General features: G+C 41.6%; 1 protein-coding gene across 15 annotated transcripts in view; it reads left to right on the top strand.

Moving 5' to 3' along the window:
• The window catches only part of LOC111247409 (metabotropic glutamate receptor 5-like), a 302,423-nt gene that overhangs the window by 102,585 nt on the left and 175,314 nt on the right, over positions 1-24,524 (top strand). The window lies entirely within an intron of this gene.

Below are 24,524 nucleotides of genomic sequence, written 5' to 3'. Positions count from 1 at the left end.
TATCGTGCGTTGCCTTATCGTAACGGTGCGGATATATTATAGACTTTAAATTAGAAAGGGCAATTCAGTTTCCTTGACAGCCAATTCGAAACCCTTCCGCAGAATGACATTAATTCGTTTGCTCATAGAACAGCGGCCGCTGCTCCGTTCAAATAGGCAAAATCGTTCGAAAGCTAATCCAGCTCCGTTCAGTACAACACTTGTTGCACACCTTTACCTTGACCTCGCTTCAAATATCGTACGTCAAAAGTGATGGCTTGTAATTGAAGTGGCCGAAAAAACACGAAAGGAAACCTAAGCGTATTAAACATTTATAATATAAATATACACAAACTGAACTTGTGTTCCTGTATTACTAATGGCTATAAAGCCCGAAGTTGAATCGCGTTTATTACCGCTCAGCTGGCAGTATTCGCCTAGTAGAACTTCGAGAAAAGTTTATGTTAGAAGTTCCAGCAATTACAGAGCAAATAACACTGACACATCAGATAGGCCGCGGCCCGTACGGCCTACGAACATAGATATCCTTCTGATTACGACAAAGACAACACGTTCATAATTCTCGAACAATGCCTTATCGTCGTGATACCATTCAACGATACCGTCACGATGATGAGATGTATCCGGACATTTCATCTACCTGGCTAAGTCTTCGATATTCGATCAATTTGATTTTGTAGGTGATTCTTCATTGACTGTGGTTTGGTACGAAATTAACTTCGCATCTTCCCGCTCGTCACATCCGTGGTCATTAGGTGGTAACATTAGGTAGGTCAATAGGTGGTATTTCCATATGTGGCGCCGCTTCCACATCAAACGGAAATCTCTTTGGACCAAAGCGCAAAAACTCGAACGAGAAAAGTTGCTATATGAGTTCCAACCATTTAACATTATTCAGCTTCATAATCGAGTCCAGCATTTGCACGGTACCCCCGCACCGGCACACCCAAGATGCTGCAGCCGCAAGGCATATATTCATAAGGGTGCTTTAGAATTCCATCGTAAATGTCAACGCAGTTGTTTTGAGCTGAGGCTGTTTTCGAAGAAGTAGAAGAACTGTACACCTGAAAGTTAACGGTCCTTTGAATTCTGAACCCATAGCCTCCTTAGGCCGTCTGCTGCTAAGTGCCAGCTCAGCCTCTAAGTTGCGATAAGAGCTAACAATATACCCAAGAAAAAAGTTCCTATATAGTACTCCAAACGCCAGAAGCAGCAAGAGCTAAGATAAAGCAGGCTTCAACGGCGAACAACATAGTAACGACCTGCGCAAAGGGATAGCGTCCGGGGAAACTGCTCGGTCGCCCAGTACCGTCGCTTCTGGAAGTGAAGCAAAGACCCGCCTGAGGGGAACAGTTGGGGTTGCATAAGCTGATTACAGAATCAAGCGCGTTAAAAAGCTGCCGTTCAAGTTAAATCATTCCTAGCATCCAATCTTTTCTGTCGATATGCATATGGCGACAAATTCGAGAAGGCTTACCTAAACCAAGCCCGACAAAAATCTTCTCAAACGGCTCTCCATATACCAATATATTCGTTCGCATAGGAAAGGGAATACTGAAAGTATGTACGATCCCCATCAATAGGTTAGTGGTAATTATGGATCTGTCGTTAGTGCAGTCCGTATCTCTTCTAGCAAGCAGACGTCGATAGGTTATTAATACGCGCAATGATAAGACTACAATTTAATATTAGAGGAGAACCCTTACTTTTAGCAATTATTTCATAAAAAATAACAAACATAGAAGCATTTTGATATAAGTGTAAACTTCTCGTCCAGCCATACGCGTCCCCTCTATTTATATATTTCGGCAATTTTTTTCGCGTCAGAACATCGGGGTGCAAGGCATCAAGCAACGAAGCGAGAAGCGTTTGTTTGTTTTAGTGGATGAGGATTTTGGCACAGCTCAAATTGCTTTAATAGCAAACGTTGGGAGCGACTCTGCGCGTTTTGGGCATCACCACGCCGTTGCCGCGGCCAGCGACGACCTAGCGTTGGACCTGTAACAGAAATAAGTATGACCGTGAGGAGAGACAATTCTTCAATAGCAGTTGGAACGATCCAAAAAAATCAGCAATTCGCAAACCGCAAACGAGGTGCTGTCTCGCCAACGGGCTTCTTCAGCGGCATTACGCCTTACGCGGCCCGTGGTCTAATGAAAAAAAATGCTCTAAGAAAATTGAAGTTTCAATAGGAAATGAGATTGGAAAGAGTTTTTGACGAAGAATAATAGTCATCATAATATTTGGCCTAGTTCCGAGACACAGACTCAGTATTAGGATGTTCCGTTTCAGAGAGACTTTTTTTCAGTGATTTGACCAAATTTGAGAGGTCCGGTGAAAATTTAGGATTAGCCAATTTTGGCTTACTTGTCAGTGACTTCAATGAATAGATTGCGCTGAAGGTGGAATGGTGGTTTTATCTCATTAACAAATTCTACGACAGCGCTACAATGCCATATATTAATAATAATAATTAGTTCTATGTAGGTGAATATAAAAAAAATTCCGCCTAAATTCACATAAAAAACTACTTAATTTTTCTCCCGACAATGATAATTATTTAGATTTAGAATATTATTATCGTATAATTATCTCCAGCTTAATGGAACCGCTGGCTACAACATAACAGTAGAGAAACTTCCTATAGACGAGGCCTATCATTAGATATTTCAGTGCAACGTCAAATTAACAACAATATCTACCATTGTGTACGTCGAGCCAATATAGATTTGTCTCCTATTTTGTATCTGCACAAAGACTTTGTGTCTTTCTCTCGAAAAAAGCAGCAAAAGAAAGGATACCATAGACATAAGCTGGCTGGCGGGCCGAGAACGGTCTGAAATAGGACACAATGAAGTGTTTCGGTTGATCATGCACTTACGAGGTCACTAGATCCTAAATCACTCGCTCTTTCTAGGTCTGTTTATGTTAATCGCTCTTTTTTTTTTACTGTCAATTTATCTATGCTTTCTTCGTGCACATTCGTATGGCCGTGCACAGTGTGACTACGTATAAAGCAAAGGGTTTTCTATTTCATCTGATACGGGCAGACGAGCAATTTACGTGCAAACGCCACATAAACCGTTTGTTCGGGATGGCTGTATAGGCTCCTGCTGCGGTGGGTCGGATCGCTTCGGTACCCTTACACCTTATGCAATTCTTAACAGCAGCTATTGTTAGATCTTCGGAAAACTGGTCTTGTCTCTTGTTAGTGCTGCTACCACGGCGACGAGGTTAAATAAAGGTTATCAATAAACACGACTGTCTTGCTTTTTCTTCGCGCACCTTTTCTGTCTTTTATTGACCGATTACTAGAGTTCTCTTGCCCGTTGCGCTGAATCCTTCCCACAAGTTCGACTTCCTTTAGGCTAGCCAAATGGCCAGAGCGGCGATCTGGTCCAGATGCCCATGAACGATTTTCGCAGGCGGACCAATTTGAAATGAGAGCTAATGAATTATTCATGTCTACCTTGTCTCTCGCGTAACCACTGTGTTCGTCATTGGTGATGTCACCCACCAGTCATCATTTACCTTTAATAACGGGCATGTGCGCGCGGCTGTACCACGTTCGACAAGTGCATGATCCATGCAGAGCATACATTAGCATTCACCCCCGTGCCTATGAGTATTTGTGACACGTAGCTACTTCCTGGTTTCGACGCGGGTTGTTATCACTTGCTACGAAGCTGTGAAACAGACACGAAACCGACGCAACAGGAAAACTAGGTACACACTGTTGTACCATCGGTGACTCCGTCGTAACAGAATAATGGCTGATATCTCGAGCAATTTTCTAAAAAAAACAGGCTAGGGCTTCGTCCCTTAGCACATAATGTATCCAAATCGAAGAATGAAAGTTTTTCATCAAATCCTCATTTGGAGAATAAACAGCATATATGAAAACATAGATATTATCCTGGTAGACAGGAACGGAGACTTGCAAAAAATCTTGATTTTTTCGTGTGTCGTAGCAAGTAAAACATGGACTATGAGTGCTGCTTGTTCGAACTGGATGACATGATAACCAGTCTGACTCTAAGGCTAGAAATCGTACCAGATGAGACGTTTGTTAGATGTATAGATATCGAGTAAACGTGCGTAAAATTAACAAACGATGAGACATCGGAATAACCTCTCATAAATGGCGTATCGTAAACTGCCTAATATATCATCAATGATTCACTGAGTTCTTTGGCAGTGAGCTACAATGCGCAAAGATGGTTGTTGCGTATGATGACCATCTGTGCCAGACTGTCAGCTAAGCTTAGCTGAATGGCTTACAGGAGAGAATTTTAATGGATAACGTATTTAGCTGCCAATATTAGGGACCGTTGTGATCTAGATTCGGGCACATTTCAGCTCGTGCTGGGTGCCAGCCATCTGAACGCCGAACAGCGATAACGGACGTAAAGCATAGAGGGACCTATGTAGTGTTCCTCGGACAAGTGAACCTGCCACTGTGGACGTTGTTCTGCTAATTAAATAGTATAACGCGGCCGCAGTGTCCGGGATTCACGACAATGGAATTGCTCTATCCAGATGTCGTCTGATATGTAAACGACCGTTACAGCGGGAGTAGATATTAATATTTCACTGCACTACTGACAACCGTGCATAGGAAGCTGACTGGATTATTTCATAAAGCTTACATTATGAAGTATCAGTGTATATCGTACCGATATATTTTTCGATACGAAGGTCTGTGTGGTACGACTGAACCTCATATGCTAATAATAACACATCAAAAAAATTACGGAACACTGTTCTATGGATTTAGTACACGCTATTGAAATCCGTTGCGCTAACTCTCGATCCAAATGTTAAATAAATCAGCACGTCACGATATCTGTATAGAAATAAATGGCCGATACGCTACGCAAGATATAAGGATCGGGCCTCTTGCTTGCCTGTCGTTCGTGGAAACACCGAGACCGCAAAGTATGATTTATTACAAAGGGAACTTTAATTCAAAAAATTATTTCGAAAAAAGAAGGTTATCGTCAAAAGGAACGACTACGAAGAACTAACGATGGCAGAATGCCAACATCCTCCTACCTACTAGAAAGTAGGCGAGTTTCAGAGATATATATACTTCCTTTTTCAAGTACAAGTGGCTTTAAAAATATCGCTCAGATTCTCTGCTCATCGTCAACTGTGAATGTGAACCCTGTGAATCTAGTAGCACGGAGCTAAAATTCATTTTAGAAAAGATCGCCGCTATTTTTATCGGAAGGAAGTTAGTTTGCTTAGTTCGAAGCACGCCATAACTAATTGAATCGGTAGCTCTGAACAAGACAGCTCTCGTATATACTGCTCTGTTAAACAAAAAGGAGAAGGCGGAAGGAATAAGAATATTATTAATATTAATCGTCATTCTTCCGTATAAACTATCGATACGGAACAACGTCGTGTGACACAAATGACCGTCGTAATTTATCCGACATATACACATATGTGCCGATAACTAACACTGAAGACCCACAAAAACATACTTATTAACAGTCGTTTACACAGCTGATCGTTTGTTGCACGTCCTCTCCTAGATTTTTCATGGCATAAATGAGGTGACCAGCGACGACGTTTCGTTTACATTTGTCACTCGCTTTTCGCCATGTAGTCTGCTAACGTACCATGCGAGCGATTTCTGTTGCCCCTGAGATCGTCAACGTTGGCAAAGGTTGAGGAAGGCTGGCAAACTGAAAGCTTAAGCAACTAGAGGAAATCGCAGAACGTTTATGGCGGAGTCGTTACACGCAGTGGCTAATTGGAGTGTATTGCAGAGCTTATGCTGTTGCAGCTGCCACTTTTGTTCCCCTTGCTTCTTCTAGAGAGCTCGACAAACTCCGACGTTCAAAGCAGACGAGGATGACATCGACAGCGCTCTCCCACTGGCACAAAATTGAGGTACACCAAGCCCATAATGATTCGGTGCCAGGTGGCCTCGTCCAAGCCTGCATCAAGTAGAGAAACCCTCTTCGCAGTCAGGCCATCGGCGCCGTCTCAAACCTGCTATTTGTTTGTCCGTGTTGGAGAAGTCAAGTTGTAGGCCAGTCTCGAGGGGGAGCCTACGGTGCAATTGCCAGCTAACGAGTAAGTGTTTGTTAGGTTCCTCAATTAACGGCTCTTGCTGTAACTAGTTGTTAGGGGTGCTTTTATACTGCAGCTGCAGGAACCGATTCGACCGCTGCGGTTAAACGAACAGGCCGACGGCAGGGAAGATGGCGAGATGCACCACATTGTAATCCTTGAATGTTAATAGGTTTCCTAGGGTATTGCATGCGTAATCACGAAATTTGCTGCTGAAGATAGCGTTTAAATGAATTTGCTTTGAAAAATCAAATCCGTTTTTATCTAGACATGAATAGGAGCCTGTTTCTGCTAGCTAGTGGTTGTAGCGAAACTGTAGATTTATCAGATCCTATCGTATTTTGTTATTTTTTCCAAATAAGGTTTTTCTGTCATTGACACCAGAAATATAACATTATAATCGATTATTTGGCAACAGGCCTGTTCTAGACAATAACTAAGTTTAAAAATATGGATCACTTAAATTTCTCTTATGATATTTTTGGATTGAATTAAAAAAACTAACTTGAGCTCACATGCCGCAAATTGCCTCTAGTAATAAGCGCGTATAACGCCAATGGGTAGCCTCTAGTCGATCATAGTCATTCTACATGAGACGTTGTCGTCAAGTCAACTTTAAAACTATAACGTATAGCCGTTAAGTACGTTAGGAAGGACTAGTAATGCAGGACGGTAATAGGAGTTGCTATTGCCTAATTTTTTGAAGGACATTTGTTGTGACGGTTAAAAATATATGCTCACGCTAGATGAGTACGTATCAGTCAGACACGCGGGGCTAGTTTAGAGCGCGACTGAACGTACTCGCTCATCGGGATTTTCTAACTAGAACAAAATCTGCACTAAATAGAACAAACAGACGACAGCAACGGATCTTGGAGTAGTTTAGAAACAGCCCAGTTAATTAATAATTATATTTCGTACTGTGGCATTGTACGAATTCTATAAGAATCGTTAAGAGAATGATCAGTAGGGATAGTTGAGAGTAAATCCGATTCGCTCATTACCTTATGATCTTCGTCTGAGCGCCTCATACAGTGTCTGATTGCCACGCAGCCATTGTTGAGCTTTATTTCTCTAATGGTTGAGTTAGTGACTCTCGAGGCAGCACAGGTGCTTAGGATTCAGGCCGACATGATTTGCAGGCTCACTTACTATAATGATGCTACTTTAAGGTGCAGTCGTCACAGCAGACGTTAGCCGCTGTGATGATCATGAAACTAAGAAGGACGCTTTCAAGCTTTTTGGGCAGGGTCTCACTCAGAGAAATAGAAAAACGAGCGTATTGTACTCATTTACGACGCTCTAGCAAAAGTCACAGGCGTTCAATATTTATAACATATACATAATATAAAGTAATAGGATTAAATCCCGCTTCATATCGTAAGTGAAACTCTGTTTAAAGGAAAAGAACTTTGTAATTTGTTATTAATTTCTAAGCCATTCTGCCTAGTGCTAATCAAGTATCTAATTTGCAAGCAGTGATCAATCGACTAATTATTCGTTTTTTTTTTTTTTGTTCACGATTATACATTTTCCGCCGAGACCCTACTAGATAATGCCAATCGAGCGTCTTCAGGCGTCTGGCAAAGACGTTTTTCCTGTGGTCCACCCCCCTTCCTGATATTTATCACAACCTGCCGCCACCATTCTTCTTCTATCGTTTTCGGCGTCCGGCTCTTGGTTTTCCGTACCCTTTTCTAACGCTGTACTATGCTTAAATCTTACAGCAGCGCCGACTCCTTCGGGCTGCTCACCCACAATTAAAGTCCTTACTATATTCGTAGTGTTTTTTGCCCTCTTTCTCATTTTTACAGCTGGAACGTTTGCTGTTTTACTATCACTGCCATCACGAGGCGTTGTTGCACATGTTGAATCGGCAAAGGATCGGCTTACATTTGGCAAAAGAGTGAAGAGATGACTCCTCTACGTTTGCTCACTGGTAGAACAGTGCTTACCGCCATGGCGGAAAACGGTATCGAACGAGCCTTCCGAAGCCACGGTCCAAGTGTCGCTAGCGAACTCATTAGCTTAGAAGGCAAACTCCTCTATGCACCTGTAGCCGGTGAACATTTCTGTAATTGTTGCAGACGTAGTGGACCCCATGCGCCATGTTGCTCGTTGACCGATACAGCTGTTATGCGTAACATGCGAGTGGCCGGTCGGCTGCTCACTTTAATGCATAGATAGATTCACGTATAGCTGCTATGCACCGTGTTATCAGAGCCATTGATAGCTTTTTATAAACATATATAAAGGGAAAAAGAGAGCTATAAAGAAAGATCACATAGAGAAATTGAAAAATCGCGAAGATTCTAAAGCAGGGAATTAATTATTCTCATGTCATTTTAAAAATAGAAAAAATAACGCGACGGAAATAAACCACATGATGGTTACCCTGTGATTAATATATGATATACGCCTACTGTTATAAAAACGTTAACTGTATTATCTTGTTGACCCGATTAATTCTATGGAAAATGTGCGATAGAAACAGGTTTCCTTTAGAGGATTTCTTGTTTATGTTGCAACCTTTCTAGGTTAATATCCACATGGCCTACAGGTAACACAGAATGGACCGCACCTTACTTAGGCCTCCATAAACCCTTTTTTCTAGCCACAAATGCAGACCATGCCACAAAGGGTAATATCACTCTGCTTGGTAAGTTCATAGTCTACGAAAGCATTATATTATGCGCTGTAATACGAGAAAATATAAAATTGGGAACTTGTCGAATTGCGTCTTTGCTAGTTCTACGAGTAGTATTCGCACATGCAACTGCTCACTGCCCTTAAAAGTAAGGTATGTCAGGCACCATGCCTCAATACGGCCCAAAAGGTCGGTTCTAGCCAACACGTATCATACTAATGATTTTGCAGAGCTTGTGGGCATCCCGTAGTCCCATTTAATATTGCTTGTGTTTCTATCGATGCGGCTTTTGAAACGGCTGAAGATTGATTTGCCTCAATATGTTTGCCACCAAATTACGTAGGTTGCGTTTCCAAAGCAATCGGGTGTAATGTCGGCGATGGTCACTCCTGTGGCAACACACGGTTTCGTTTTGGCTCGAGCCGGTATCGATACGGCACTTCTTTCAATGGACGACACTTCGTGAAATTATACACCCGCTTCGGTGCTCGTTTGCAACGACCCCTCAAGCCTGGCCATCCATGCCGCTAGTATCGCTGTCCCAAGATGTTCATTTCACCCAGACGAACCTGGATCGCTTTGCGATCGCATTGGGTACTTCTGACAGGCTTGGTTGATGTTATTAGCTTTGTCTTCTTCAGCTCTGTGGTAGCGCCATTAGCGTATCGTAATTTGAAGGGGCAGGTGCCGGCACTTGAAAATTGAGAGCTTCAGATAATAACTTCCAGTGGAAAAAGGGGTTTTTTTTTCGCTGACACGCATTAACTTCGGACATTTGGCCGCAGCTTGTCTTAAGTTTATGGAAGAACACATTTGCTCTTGACTTCAACAGGTGATTTTAATAGCATGTTGAGTATACGGTTTGTCTATGTTTTATACTTCACCGAACTGAATGTTTTTGTGATCCAAACGATACGTGTGTTTCAAAACATTGTAATCTGTATGAAGTAATGAATGCTAGATGACTGCCTCATTGAAGAAACTAGTACGCTTTGAACTATATATCATCTTACTATTATTGAAATTCCTAGTTCTGGTTTTTATCTACAGCCTTAGGGTAACCTCTCAACTTGTTGGCGATATTTCCCCGCTTACTTTGCAATGGTTCACGAATTTTATTAGTAATGTATCTTTGTACCGTACTGCCGACGTCTCCGCCTACTTTTAATTGACATTACTATTGATATTACTACGACTGCAATCTGAATTCCTTTGATGTAGCTGCTTATTACAATCCCTAAATGTAGTTCTTATAAAGTGCTCGCTAGAACTCAAAGACAGGGAAGCTAAGAAAAACGAGAGTAAGAGCCTGGGCCTAGGTATGAAAGTCTTGCAATAATAGAGCCGAGAAAGAGCTCATTTCCCTCGACCGGCAAAGCGCGCACTCTATGCGTCTACGCGTGCAAATGTTAAGATAACAAGAAGTCTTGGGCTGGCAGTTCGGCGTAGATCCGCCTTCGGTTGAAAATTGGTCTTAATAATTCCGTATGAATTTTATTCAAGCAAACTCGTCCACTTTTTTTTCTGACAACCATAACGATGCTATCGATTACCTCGCATTTCTCGAATATATTTACTAAGCGTGTGTTTAATAACGCTTACTATAGAAAGGCTAGACAGACTTGTAATATATATATATAATAGTTATACGTTGAAGTTTATTCATATAGATATGCATTAAAGCTCTTTTTTCTGCAAAATGGCCCCAGATTATTTGAACCCCACGAACGATAGGGGGCAATCCTCATGTCGAAACAGCAAACAGCTATATGAAGCTTCATCAGAAATGAGATTGAGGCTGATGCTACCGGGGCCTTCCATAATCATTGCCATACGCGCTAGTTGAACGAGACTGTGTGTCAAAGTCTTAGATCAGCATTGGTTGCCAACCGTCCTTTTCGGCAGAACTGCGTTGCTTCTGTCTTCTGCTTACTCATTTGTTAACCTGCTTCATAAACTTTGCAAAGGTAGCTGTGGCTGGGTGCCGATGGAACCTGCTTTAGAAGAACGATCCTAAATCCTGTGTGTAAGGAATCTCATTTAAGAAGGGCTGCCTTGATTTCAGCCGAGGATCGAACAAAGAAAAACGTTATCCCGCTAACCAAATCTCATAGCTTGCCTAGCTCCTTTTTTTCCCTGGATGCCATCGTCAGTTAAGACAAGGCTTCTTTGGAAGACTGAGATAAAGCTTTTTGCTCTCAAGTAATCCGAAAATCTAAAAGCGGACACTCTCCCAACCACTTCATCTAGAAGTCATCTTCTCGATTCTGGGTCGAAAGCTGCTCTTAAGAGGCCAACAGAGCTTACTTTTAGAGTTTAGGTTATTCCCTCTGTAGTCAGCTTGTGAGCGATCACCATTGATGTCTGCTCTCGCCGACATGACTCTCGATGCTGCATGACTTCCTCCTTGCCCTTCAGTATAGCCCTCCATGATACTTTTGTTTCGAGATTCAGAAATCGTACCTGACTAAACGCATGCGCTAAGTATAGAAATATAATGGAAAACTATCAGTAAAGTCGTTTCAGACATTGGTTAAAAGTTCCATTGATCCGATTTAAATCCGTCTGCGCCAATAGTCACAGCAGACACCTTCACTGTTGAGAAGTATTCCTTCTCTCGATTGATTTTTCCTTGGTCGTGCTCGGCTGTACAATGAAATTTCTACTGGAACTGAACCTTCTAACGCTGGAGTACGTTTGAAGTGAACTTTCACAACTTCCCACTGTATCACCACGGCTGATACTTACACGCCATTAACGTTTTAATCATAAATTAGGAAAGCGTGCCGTGTTCATTGCTAACTAGCTTGCACTTCTCTGGCAACGTGCTCTCCTGTCTTTTCTTATAGCTTTTCAAAAAAAAATATTCACGTTGCCATTTTTGTCTTGCCCTCAGCCGTGCTTTCGCCTATGTGCTCCAATTGGATTTGCAAACGCTTTACCGTACCGCGCACACGATCTTTATATCAGCGACCTCCTAGACAGAGCGCACTTACGTAGTACTTTAGAAAGGCTCTAATAGAACGCATCCATGTCGTGGCTTATTTTAAAGGAAAAGAACATGCGATTTTATCTACCTTATGTACATACACAGAGCGGGAACAATCTAATTGGTTGGGGGTAACATATCCCGCGCCAATACCAACAAACTCACTGGAATATGTCAACAGCTCTTCCTTTTGGAGGTTATGAGTGACATCCATGTCCTTAACTTACGCTCTCATAGAACTACTCGAAGCTGCATTTTGAAGCCAGAAGTATATTGATATTTTGATGCCTTTTCGAGAGCGGCATCACTGTTTGTTAGATTATTTGAACGGTGCCTACGTGAAAGTCATCCTTGAAAGCTAAGTTTTAGTGTGAAAAAGCGTGGTGGACCTCTCAGGAGTATGAAGGTGCTAAGCCCAAAGTACTATAGCTTATCTCTCTGCAGCTCACAGTTGAATTTTTCAAAGATTTTCAATTCTAATTTTGCTCGTAATATAGTTTTTCTTCGAGTTAGCATTCTTAAACTATACGACGGAAGCATTGCGTTGTAGTGGATGGTTAAAGGTATCGAAAGTTAAGATAAACAACTTTACATTACTTATACAGTCTATTCGTGTATTATTATTATTATTATTCCAGGTAAGAGTGGAAATCCTTAACTGAGCAACAATAACGTTGCGTATATTCGGACATTGTGTAGCGTTCCGTATACTGAACGTACCATGTACACAACGGTAACAATATAAAGACTAAATAATTTTTTATGTAGCAATACAAAAACAATTGTCTGACCTTAGCTCATTTTCGTATGTGTACTTTCTGTAACTGCCTGCTCCAGTTGAAATGTTCAACACAGTTTTATACAGCTTTTTTAGATTTTTCGAAATAAATACCAGAATGATCGAGTTGGACGGCTTTTAAAATTATTTTCACTCTGTTTCGCCAATTTGATATTTATAATATTGTTGCTTTATCTAATACCGCTTGCCGTGTGATACCTACTCTTTGCGGTTCTTGCGCTAGCGATCCATATGTTTCTTTCAGCCATAGTTTTGAAACTGAGATTTTTCAATTATACTTAGCTGCCACCAGTATAATCACAGGAAAAAACAGAAGTCACCTGTGAAACCAATTAGATATCAAAGATACATTTAACATAATACCAAATGAATATCTGATGTTGCCTTTGCGAGCGGAAACGCGGCGGCTATTGGAATCAATGTAAATAACACATTAACTAGATTAAGTTCACAGTATCCTCTTTGTCACAAGACCTTTTTCAAGTACAAGTAGTAGCAGTAACAGTAATGTGGTGCATTATAGTAATGTTTCTTCTATATCTTCTATCTAATCTATATAAAAAAAAAGACATGTATCTATAGTACCTACCTTGAAAAGTATATTTCCTCTTTGGAACTACTAGGGCTAGGTTGTTTCAGCTCTCAAACAATCGGCTTTATCTTCCTTCGTAGTAAAATTTAACAAACATGCACTTTTCGACTTGATTTATTTATCTCGAGAAAAATAATTTTCAGCTATTTTATAGCCTGCGTAGAGCCTTATTCTATTTAGGACTAGTATTCTCTCATAAGCACCTATTGACCCATTGAATTACTCAATGATGGCACTAGTGTCTTTGAAGTAGTCTAGTGCTCACGGGTGTTAACAATAGGAATAAGCGGCAGTCAGTATAAGTCCGTTTCCCCGGGACCTGCCCAAAGTCGTTCCTTATCGACTTTGATCTTACGTCTCCATCGTTGTTAACTAGGAACTAGTTTTTTCTCTCACCTAAACTCGCGCCTTCTTCGCCCTCTCTGCCGATCAGATCTCAAAATCCTTAAAGTTCTGTATTTGTGCATAGACTGTACGTTGCATGAGTACGCACGTGCTGCAACGACAGAAATGGAAATTGTTGATCCAACAACGTCTGTTTAGTTGCTTTCGTTACAATCCACAATCCTCAAAATATCCGTGAACTATTGAGTGTTAGGGATTCTATCGCTGACGACACCTTTTTCAAGCGACTCACACGGATCTGTCTGTTGAAAGAAGATTGCACCAAACTTGTTTTTTGCTGAATCAAAGCTCAACAAGATATTCAAGCTAAGCAGAATATTTAATATGGCTCAAGAGAAAATGTTAATCATGCTGAAGAGCATTAATTATGTAGAAAAATGGATGTGTGCAAACCCGTAACTGGGTCATACTACATTGAATTACTTTCAAACTGCTATAGTTACGTCGCTATGTGACACAGTCTTCAGACCCAGCCACGAACTTCGGTATTTTTAATAATTTACTTTTAAACTGATATAATCCAATGCTAATCCTGTTTGACGCAAAGCGTGCTCTAAACATTGAAGCATTTTATCAACGCTCCAGCCATCAGGATGCGTACACCAAGCCCGTTCAATGAGTATAATATTCTCACCGTTTCGGAGCATTTGGGCCTGTTATCTAATACATGAATTAAAGTCCTCGAACTGTATCTAATCTTCATTGCCGTCAGTGTAGATATGCTTCCAAAAAAGTGACCTTATCATGGTGCTCACCCTTTATCTTTTACATCGAAAATCACAAAGAAGATTTCCAACAAAGGGTATTCGTAGTTAGTAATCTACATTTGTACTGTTTTTTTGCTGTTGTTGTTGTTGTTATATTCTAGATATATTGCAAAAATAGTGATGTGATTCTTGTTCGATTTCAGTCTTTTGAGCTTGTGCGTCCGAATCAGATTGATTACCTTTGCCTGATAGTATCTGTGGTGCTAAGGTCATGCTGCACACGCTTTTTAGAGATTTACTACATAGTGAGATTTGGATACGGCATAATTTTGAAGTAATTTCAATGTTTTTGACAACTTCGAGAAATGGTTTGAAACAGTACGGAGGAATGGATATTTTAAAGCGAAAATTTGATATTTTTATGGTTTTTTTTGTAAAATTTGACAGGGTTCTCGGATATCATAACGTGTTAGGGATTACACTAAACTTTCAATTGTACAACATTGTGAATAGATATGAAAATGATTATCTTCCTACATCATCTTAATTACCTTTCGTTAGCTATAGCAAAGTTCACTTTTTAAAGTCACAACAACGATTGGCCTTTTGTTTCCATTAAAACTCTGTCAGCCTATTCGGTCAGCTTATCAATCTTAATTAGGTCAATGCCAAATATATATATTTGAGTGCTCTCCGTACCAATGAGTCCTTTATTTCAACGTTTGTTCGCCTCTCTTAGCGCATTGTTTTATGATAGCTATGCGTTTGTCCTCTCGCATCTTCAGGTTCTAATCATATGTACCGGCAAAGCTAGCTCTCTTTGCATTTTCCTTCTCAATGATTGCGGCTATTGTCTAGTAACTATTTGTTCGCGATACAATCCACCTTTAAGCCTTTGAGGTACACATTTTGAAAGATACCTCATCTGTGACCCTAAGCGGTAGGAGTGTGAGAATGTGTGCATCACAAGGCCCAGCAGGCAGGTCTGTGGGAACCAAGGCGTTTTTTCGTACGTACAATTTGCCTACGACGAGCCTGAAACACGGCTGGATAATAGCGGACTAATTTGATTGGAAAGACTTTATAGACGTCTTATAACAGCGTTCGCAAGTAAGGTCTATAGAACCATCTAAGGATATGCCGATTTTTAACTACGAATTGGAAAAATCCATTATGAAAGGTTGGGCAAGTCGGGCAGGGAAATTTATCTGGAATATGACAGGATTATCACATGAGGTGTAGTATTATGCATAGTCGCATAGAAGTATTATATTGTTCGAACTTAAATCCGACCTTCTTCTATCAAACAATCAAACCTAGTCAAACCCCCTCACCTTCGAATCATGATCAGATCTCGCCTAAATACTTTCTATAAGTTTTATAGTATGACAGCATATGTACGAGGTAGAAGTTGCTAATGATAGTTCAACAATTAAAACAAGAGAACCTTGATAAGTTTAAGTTACTAAACAAGGTCATTTTTAGGAATTTTTTGATCGAACGGAATTTTCAAATCATCATTTAGACACTGAATTTAAAATAAAATACTAAGGTACAGACCAAAAGCTGAAAATAGACACGGGCATGACCGAATGGTTTACGAAGCTGGATGAGAGATCCTATGATAATAAAACTTCTGTTGTCCGCAGTTTTGGGAAAGAATTGGAGAGGGATACCGTTGTAGCAGTAAAAAATTGCGAAGTCAAAGTTCGCGCCATGGAAAAGGCTCGGCAAAAATGGCTAGTGTCGTTCGGTTGGATTGCAGACACATTTGCCAGCATGAGTCAGCACACGGAAAAGATGCCTGACGAGAAGCCTACGAAAAGGCAAACCTCGCAAAACAAGAACAAACAGATCTCATCAACGAGAGTGATGAACGTGGGGTGCCATGTTAAGGGGGAAAAAGCCAACCTCTGTTCGTCGTTATCTGAACGCATCCCCATCCTCTCTCTCAACTCCGTGGCCTTTTATTGCCGAACAATGTGTCTGATGCGTGCCACACGGAGCGAAAAGAAATGGAGAGAAAAAGGCGCGTAAAAGGAGAGCCACGTTCGGTCCGTCGCTTCCTTTGCAGCTAGCTTCTGCCAACGAGTCAAGCTTTCAATACCCGAAAAAGTAGCGAGGCGACATTTGTTGCTCCAGTCAGCGCAATGGGGAGGAGAAAGACAGGGATCTCTTAGAACGGACAGTGGTATAACGACGCTTCATGTTGGCCCGCATAGTGGTTGCTACTGTTAGCTAGGAGCAGGGTGGTACTCTCTGGCTGTCTTAATTCTCGTGGTTATGGCAGTACTGATAATCACGCTGGTAGAAATGTGTTTTGTAGTGATCCAGTTGAGTACACATGGAAAGACAGTGAATGTCACGGCTGTCGCATTAAGTCAGTTCGCAGGTGGAGATTTACGATTTGCGCTCGTGGGAAAAGAACTTTAAGCATTGACGGTACAGGAGGCGTGAGGAGAGATCCGCGTCCCTGTACAAGCGGTTCCAACCAGCCTAGGCCGTGCCCTTTACATAATGGCTATCAGGGTCCAGCATTTAGTCTGGCGCACAGAAAGCGGTACAAAGGTGATATTTTGGTAAAAATTCCTAGACGTCGTCAGCGTTGTCCATATCACGTGCCCCAGTGCATTCGGTGTCGGGAAATCACCCCTAAACGTTTGTCAATTTATGTTCTGACGAATAATGCCAACGGACAGAAGACAAATACGCGCATTGAACAACCTAGTTTTTAACTGAGGTTATTTGCTTTCAGAGACATAGCGAGTGCACGAGGTTACCCATTCGAGCTATTCTATAGATTATAAACTTAAATTTGAAAAATCATGATATGATGAATAGTAACGCTATTTCACTTTGGAGATAGATAGTTCGTTTTCAGGTGTAGGACATAAGGCCACGCAACGCTTTAGGAATTATATTTTCTCGTACTGCTTCAGAGGAAAAAATAACGGAACATTCATAACGGGAAGCTTCCTTCCAAGCAGCTTTTTGTGTTATAAAAGTGCGAGGTTCAAACATATCACATTTTCCCGGAAGTCACTGCTGTATGCCTTATTTAGATATCGTTAGGTTAGGACTACGTGTGCCATGAGCGGTGGATGCCACACTTGCGTCGTCTTCAGGATCTCTCAAAAAAGCAATATCTGCTACGATTTCATGACAAGAGAAGAGAACCATGCACCATCCTCCCCTCAAAATAAAGGAGCAGGAGGTATCTTTCTAACCAGTTGGGTAGATCGATTCTTTGCAATCGAGTTTCAGCAGTTATTGGGGCGACAGTAGCGAAAAAATGGCCGCACTGAAAAAGTTAGGCGACTATACCCGAAGATAGACGGCCGCCGGTAAACGGCCACTTACACACAGACAGATCTTACTTCGTTTCATAGGTGCATATCCCTGTACGGTGATAACAGCCTTTCTCCTCGAAACGTGTACACATCTCTACCTATACATTATACGGGCGTATCGTATATTATATTGTTATTTGCTGTCTGCAGTATAGTATTACCATGGCATTCTGATAGATATCTGGTCTGTGCCTGTTTTCTCTCTCGTCCTTGATCTTTGTAGGCACCGTGACCACTGACACAAAGGAAAATTGCCTCTTCCTCTGATTAGGAAGACATTGTGGGACGCTGACTGTTACGAACGACTTTCTCTCTCCTGTCATTTGACGTTTTTCGCTACGTCTGCTGCTGGCCGAGATATAAATTTTGTTGATAGACGGACCCCGGGAGTAACGTCATAACCTACCTGTTCCCTGGCCTCGTTGCTTCGTCGCTTAGTCGTTTCGACCGTGTCGCCGTCCTGCGGCATAAAAGCACACAGCACAGATCTTCTATTGCCTTCGAACTTGAATAGAAAATCCGGTCGCTCGTAAAATTATACTGATAGAAATTGCCTGCAAGCATTGTGAGTCATTTGTGCGCTGCTACGAAGTGCTCAAATAATAATAGCAATGCCTTCTTGTTAACTGCATTTTCACAATAAAATCGATCCGTGCGCATTGGCCGTTCTTTGTCGCCGTCTTGTATGGGAAACACAATCTCTGGTACAACTATTCTAAATTTAAAAACATACGTTCAACACAGGATAAAACAACATTGCATGAGCGACGAGACGGCCAGGTAACTCGCACGAGAAAGTTTACCGACAAGCCTGTTAACACATATTACCTGCAATGTAAATACAAAAACCAACAGGCATATGATGAAAGCTTTTACAGGTGATAATAGGACAAACTGATAGTTAAGCAGAATGTGAGGATGGAAAAGGTAGTGGCGAACACTTTCGCCGAACGTTCGAAACGGGTCAGTAGCCCAAGTAATAAAATAAGACACATTTACAATGATTGTACTAAGAAAAGGAGCTTACAATAACAGAAACTGGCCTAATATTCAGCTACTTGGACAGGTGTCACAGCGGCTATGATTAGGCTAAATTGTGCTTCAAAAATTTAGTATAGAAAAAGAGGAGTGGCCTGTCAGACAATACGACGGACGAGCGGACTAAAAGGGTAGACTTAATGGAACAAAAAACAGGATCAGAACTATACGCAGCGTCAATATTCTGAGGATCGTAGACTATGTTATCGAATCTAAAAGAAGTACGATTTCAAAGTTTCCCAATATATTTCAATAGCGAAAGATGGGAAGTGTTGCTAAATGCGTAAAACCAATGGTCAGTCCCAGAGCTTAAAAGGTTGGTCCAGCAGGTGTCACTGCAGAAAATCTCAGAAGAAAAGTGGGCGAAAACGAATGAGAGAAAATTATTTTTTTTTTTTCCGAATGCCGAGCGACGTGGAACATTGCCACGCATCAAGCAGTGCGTAACCAAGACACAGGAGTTATAGTGTTTTTACATAGAACATCCCAATACATATACAGTACTTTTACAGGCGCTTGAAAGGTAAGCAGAAAAATAACAATCCGTTTTCGAAAAAGGTCACAAATTGTTATAATAGCCAACGATTCATGGTCAAATGGGATGGGGCTGCTGTAAACGCCATGTTCCGCATCGATCAATAACTGGGTCTAGCTTGTTCCGGCATCGTCCCGATACGCTGAGTAAATTTCCGTTATGGACTCGTTTTTGATTATTATGTTATGTAATATCGTTACGTTATGGACTTTTTATATCCGATATATTATGGTTAGGTGTGAAAATTCTTCAGCAAGTATAAAACAAGAGTACGGATACCATATAGAATCATCATCATAGTACATAGATTCAGCTTATTGTCAGCCATGATGCGGTTTGAATGAAGCGTTTGAGAACAAACATGCCACGATAAAACTGCACGTTTTGCCTTTTGAGACCAACCTATTGCATCGAAGAGTATCGATGTTCTTGTAATAATTTCAAACGAGATCAGCCTATTTTTGCTGGGATGGTTAGGTTTAAAAGCTTTCTACGGAAAACTGCAAAGTTAGAGTCAATTTGACTTTTGTGACTTGTAAAAAAAAGCTCTGCAATATCTCGTTCCGCATTACGAATCCACCCTAGGAGCTAGCTACATAGATTAGCTGATTGCGCTCAAAATCGCACACGTAAGGACTATATCTCTTATTTTTGCCTTATTAACATACGCTCTTTCACAGCTTATCTAAATAGTAAGGTTCAGCATAAAAAATGCGAAAGAATCATCCATAACTCAAACTGTATGCAGGGCTTCAGACAATCGCATACGCAGCCGCGTACGAAGCCCCCTTACACATTAGCAGAAACGTGCTTCGTATGCCGTCAGTTAACTAACAGAATCTGGATTAAGTAGAGTTTCGCTTTGTCATACTTAATTAATTTCATAATACTTAACATCATACTTAACATAATTTCTTAGGACCTAGGCTACTGGTTCGACTAATGAAGGGTTCTAAATTGTTGGCGATCGCGCATCAGACTACCGATGATTGAAAACATATTCACAACTACGAAGGATTTTATATATATATATATATATATATATATAAAGGCGCAGCAGAAGCAATTGTCAACAGCGAAAGTTTGTAAAGGGGCAAGATGTAATACCTTGTCTGCAAGTCAATGGCAAAGTATGCCGTCGAGTCGAAGCTTGGCCGGTCATTAATCGTTCGGTTATAATGGTGAAAGCTCTGCCGCTATGTTTGCATCCACCCGCTGCACTAACGTCATGCAAGACCGGCGGCCAAACCATACCTCACCTAAGAAATTCCGCTATGGCGGCTCTTGTCTTCTTTTTCTTGTATGCAGAACAAAGGCCTGTTAATGCATAGCTGAAGAACTCAGCTTCATCATGTTCATGGAAGCCTGATTAAGTACGTTTCGTTTTAATTTAAGGCTAAGACATGTGCTGTTTTGTAAAGCTAGAGGGCTGGCAAAGTTTTAGAGAGAGGAACCGGTAGAGTTCGTCGTTTGAAATGCCAATGACGGCGGCAGCACTGCACTTGCAGTGGTAACCAGAAACAGTGAATGAGAACGTCATCTGACTAGCAAAGATGGCCAGCAAATACGCTCTGAGTTATTATCGACATCGTCACAAAAAATTCTTGCTGATTATGAACTTGAATACGGATAAGTTAAATACAGCATTGCTACAGACAAGTACCGAAACTTCAAATTATTATTATTAGCTTTATCGGTCATGCAGTTATTCATCCCTGTATGTTCCTGCGTGAACCTTTCGTTTCGTTCGAGAAAATCGTTTAAATGATGTAAAAGCATGATGTTCTTGGCTGTGTCGGCAAACAGGCTTCGGTTGTTTATATGATGAAACAATCAGACCAAATGTAATACGCAGGACTTGGAGATCCGAGGCAGAGCTGCTTTTGTGGTGAAGAATTTGGCTTCATGTCTTCCGCTCAGTTGCTAATGATGTTCAGACGCTCTTTACTTTGGGCGCTTTCAAGCTCGCGGCCGAAGTAAGCAATAACATACTGCCGTCGTTCGGATTTACCTAATCAACTCCCTGCTGCATTAAGTTAGCTGAACTTATCTTCGAGGCTCGATTAACAGCGCTAGCAGCAAAAAAATACGATCTTTAAAAATGCGTTTCCAATGATAGGGGAATGTAATGTCAGGGACCTTCAAGCCGCTCCCGTCAGTGTCAAATAAGTTTACGATGATATCAGATTAGGTCCTTCCTTTCTATTTTTTCGGACTATCGGCTTTTTCCCCTGTAACTGCAGAAGCAGCCGTTACTCTGCCTCAATTAGCTAGACACCCACAGTCCTTGCTGGTAAGGGATACGCTCATGGTAAGTCAATGATCCTAATCCAGAAGGCAGTGTGTATCAGATCCTCTTCAACTCTGACAATTTTTCACTTTTACTTTTTGGGTTTTTCTTTTTTTTGGGTAATATATACAACACGTTGGCTTTTCGTCCAACTCTACCATGGCAGCATAGATAGGATTATCTTACAAAACGTTTAGCGGGCTAGAGATCATCCGGCAAGTTGCTGCTGCTGTCATTTTTACTATACCCACAAAAAAAATCCGAAGAACTGGTTCGTCTAGTTTGTCTAGTCCAGGCCATCACATCATGACCGGTGGTCCTTTAGCACAACAATCGAAAAGATTGATGGGAGTATTTATTCGCCAGCTGGTCCTATTTAGCTATACGGACAGGGTTCTTTTGTGCGGCCTCTTAACAAAACCATGAAAAGCAGCAAAAGAGGCAAACACAGCATTCTGCGACGCTCCCACCGTCATAAATTAGTACGACAAAGTATCATATTTTCGCTTGTTATGCTACTGTATAAGAGTCAAGAATATTTTACTTCAGTTTGCTTGCGTATATATATATATATATATATTTATATAGCAGCCAGTCGACGGCTATGGTCGCTTATATATGTAACAGACGCAAATACCTACCTACCCACTTGTGTCTATAAATAGATAATGACTCATAGCAAGCACTTTCCAACGGCTCACTTAACACCGCTTATCTTAATCCTACTATAATAAGTGGATGCTGTGAGCACTCGAGTACTGCTACTGCTGCTCCGTTGCTGACTGCACTATGCTTTAAAGAGGTGAGACGACGCTAGAGCAATGCAACTGCAGCCGTATCCATCCATTGTGACTACAGTAATGTGCTGCAATTCTAACATACGCACTAAGTATATCCGCGAACTTGACTCCGATAGTACCTGCAATAGCACACTGCTAGGGGGCTAACTAAGCAAAACCCGGAGGAAGGGCAGCGTAGGGCGAGCCGCCTCGACAGCCGCTTTGTTGTAGTTCTGAAGCTTGTGGGATGGGTGGTGGGAGTGTCAGTTCCTGTCAGGGATGCATCTGCCCCTGCGAGTAATACACGTCCATTCCAGCTTGAAACAAGCAAAAGCTAGCAGACAGCTATGGCTTGAGCTCCCACGCAAGCACGAAGAACCAGCCACGGTGGCCTGTATCAGGCGTAGGCTATGATTTGAATGTTGAGCGCCGAGTTCTAAGAAAAACAATGCCAGCCAATGGTGTATATGCCGACGATGTGCTACTTAGCCGGCGTTAAAAGTAGACATGGTGGTTTTGCAGCTTCGATGTAAGATTGAGTTGAAATGAGTATTGAACTAGAACAGAGGCAATTAAGACCGACGGTCTCGAGGAATGGGGGAGTATTTTGGGATGGGGAGTATTGGGGTAACAATCGTTCTAAGGCGAACGGGAAATGGCTGTGGCGACGCAGGTGCCACTTCCCAACTGGAGCTCGTCGCTTGGTTGTTGGCCTGGTATTACATTGCTGCTGCTTCAGTCACCCTTTCGTTAAGGTCTGGTCTGGCATTCTTGACAGAAAGCCAGACAGTCGAGGTGGATGGAGATCGTGCAGACGGCCTGCTATGTACATTTTGTTCATTTCCATTCTAACAACTACTAACGCAGCCTTAGTCCCGGTGCGTACTGCTCCAAGCCATTCCACTCCTTTCGTGTTCCTTCTCCTGCAGTCGGCAGTATGTTATTTGTTACGGATACCTGAATGAGTAATGCCCTGTGTCACGCCTGAGCTAACCCAAGCAGCCAGTCAGCGTGCGTTTTTTTCACATCGGAAAAACCAGCCATTTTTCCATGGCCATCCAATCATTCAGTTCTACGTCGAAAAATTCACGCCGTGATGATTTTCAAATCTGGCCTATACTGTTGGTTTACCGTAGAGCACGGTGTCAGTGCTAAATTCACGAAGAGACAAATACATCGGAGGATAGAGCGGCCAAGTAACATAGATATTCTTTCTACCTTTTTTCTAGCTCCGCTTGAAAGTCTGAGTAAACGAGAAAAAGGCAAGCCGTGGCGGACTTATCGCTAACATAGCATATTTCGTAGTCGCTACTAGAACTCTTTGTGTAGCTCAGTTAAATGTCGAGAATACAATATATATTTTTCGATTGAATAAAAACAGATGGAACATTCATTGGAACACGTCCAGCGTTACTATCAGTACTTCAAAGACGCTTTAAACATTTTCTTGAAAGAATGTCGCTTAGCTCTCGCAGTGAGGTTTACTGATAATTCGTATATAAAGTCATGGATAATTTATCATTTAAAATTGTTTAAATTTAATGTAACGGTCGTCTTTGAACCTACTCGAATAGCAAACACTACGAAGATAAGCGTCAATAAAACAAAAAAAAAGATTTACAATAAGAATTTTGACTTCACCGAATTCTGGCTAGCGTACATTGAAATTGCCAAACTGTTCCTTCAATGCCGCAACATAAATACACATTACGCATAATCGAGTGATAGAACTAGTCTAAGCATACTCACTGGAAATGGCATACTTATTTAACAAATGCGCACTGTATGTGCATAAAACAGGATGATGGCCTTGAAGGACATTTTAGGTTTATTGTTCAGGACATATCTATGGGCAGCAGCACCGATCACACGTCATTCAGCTATGCAGAATGGCGCCTTCTGCCCTTATTAATAATGGTGATACTTGGAAATCCGTGGCTTGTCAGTCCGCTATTGTCTATTTTCGGATGAGGTGGTTAAACTAACCATGTAAATGGCGATGATGTGCCGTTTCGCAAAAAAGGAAAAGACGCCGATGACAAATGAAGCTGTTGCGTTATGCCCGGTTCAAAAGAGAAAAGATCCTCTATGCGGGTCCCACAAGCTTCCACATTCCACTGCGGCGACTCTGCTCATCGTTGTCTCCCTACGAGGGCTAGTAGCAACACTTGTTCGTAGGTCGTCACCGATGTGAAGAAGCCGAAGCAAGATAAGGGCAGATGCATTTGCCTCTGCTTTACCCCTTCGAATGCAAGCTAGCCGCTCGAAGTGATACGAAACCCAAGGCAGCAGCAACGGATGGGGAT

Source organism: Varroa destructor, unplaced genomic scaffold (assembly GCF_002443255.2).
Source record: "Varroa destructor unplaced genomic scaffold, Vdes_3.0 BEIS01000003.1, whole genome shotgun sequence".
NCBI classification, from domain to species: domain Eukaryota; kingdom Metazoa; phylum Arthropoda; class Arachnida; order Mesostigmata; family Varroidae; genus Varroa; species Varroa destructor.
The sequence above is the reverse complement of the archived record's forward strand: the minus strand, read 5'-3'. Positions and strand labels throughout refer to the sequence as shown.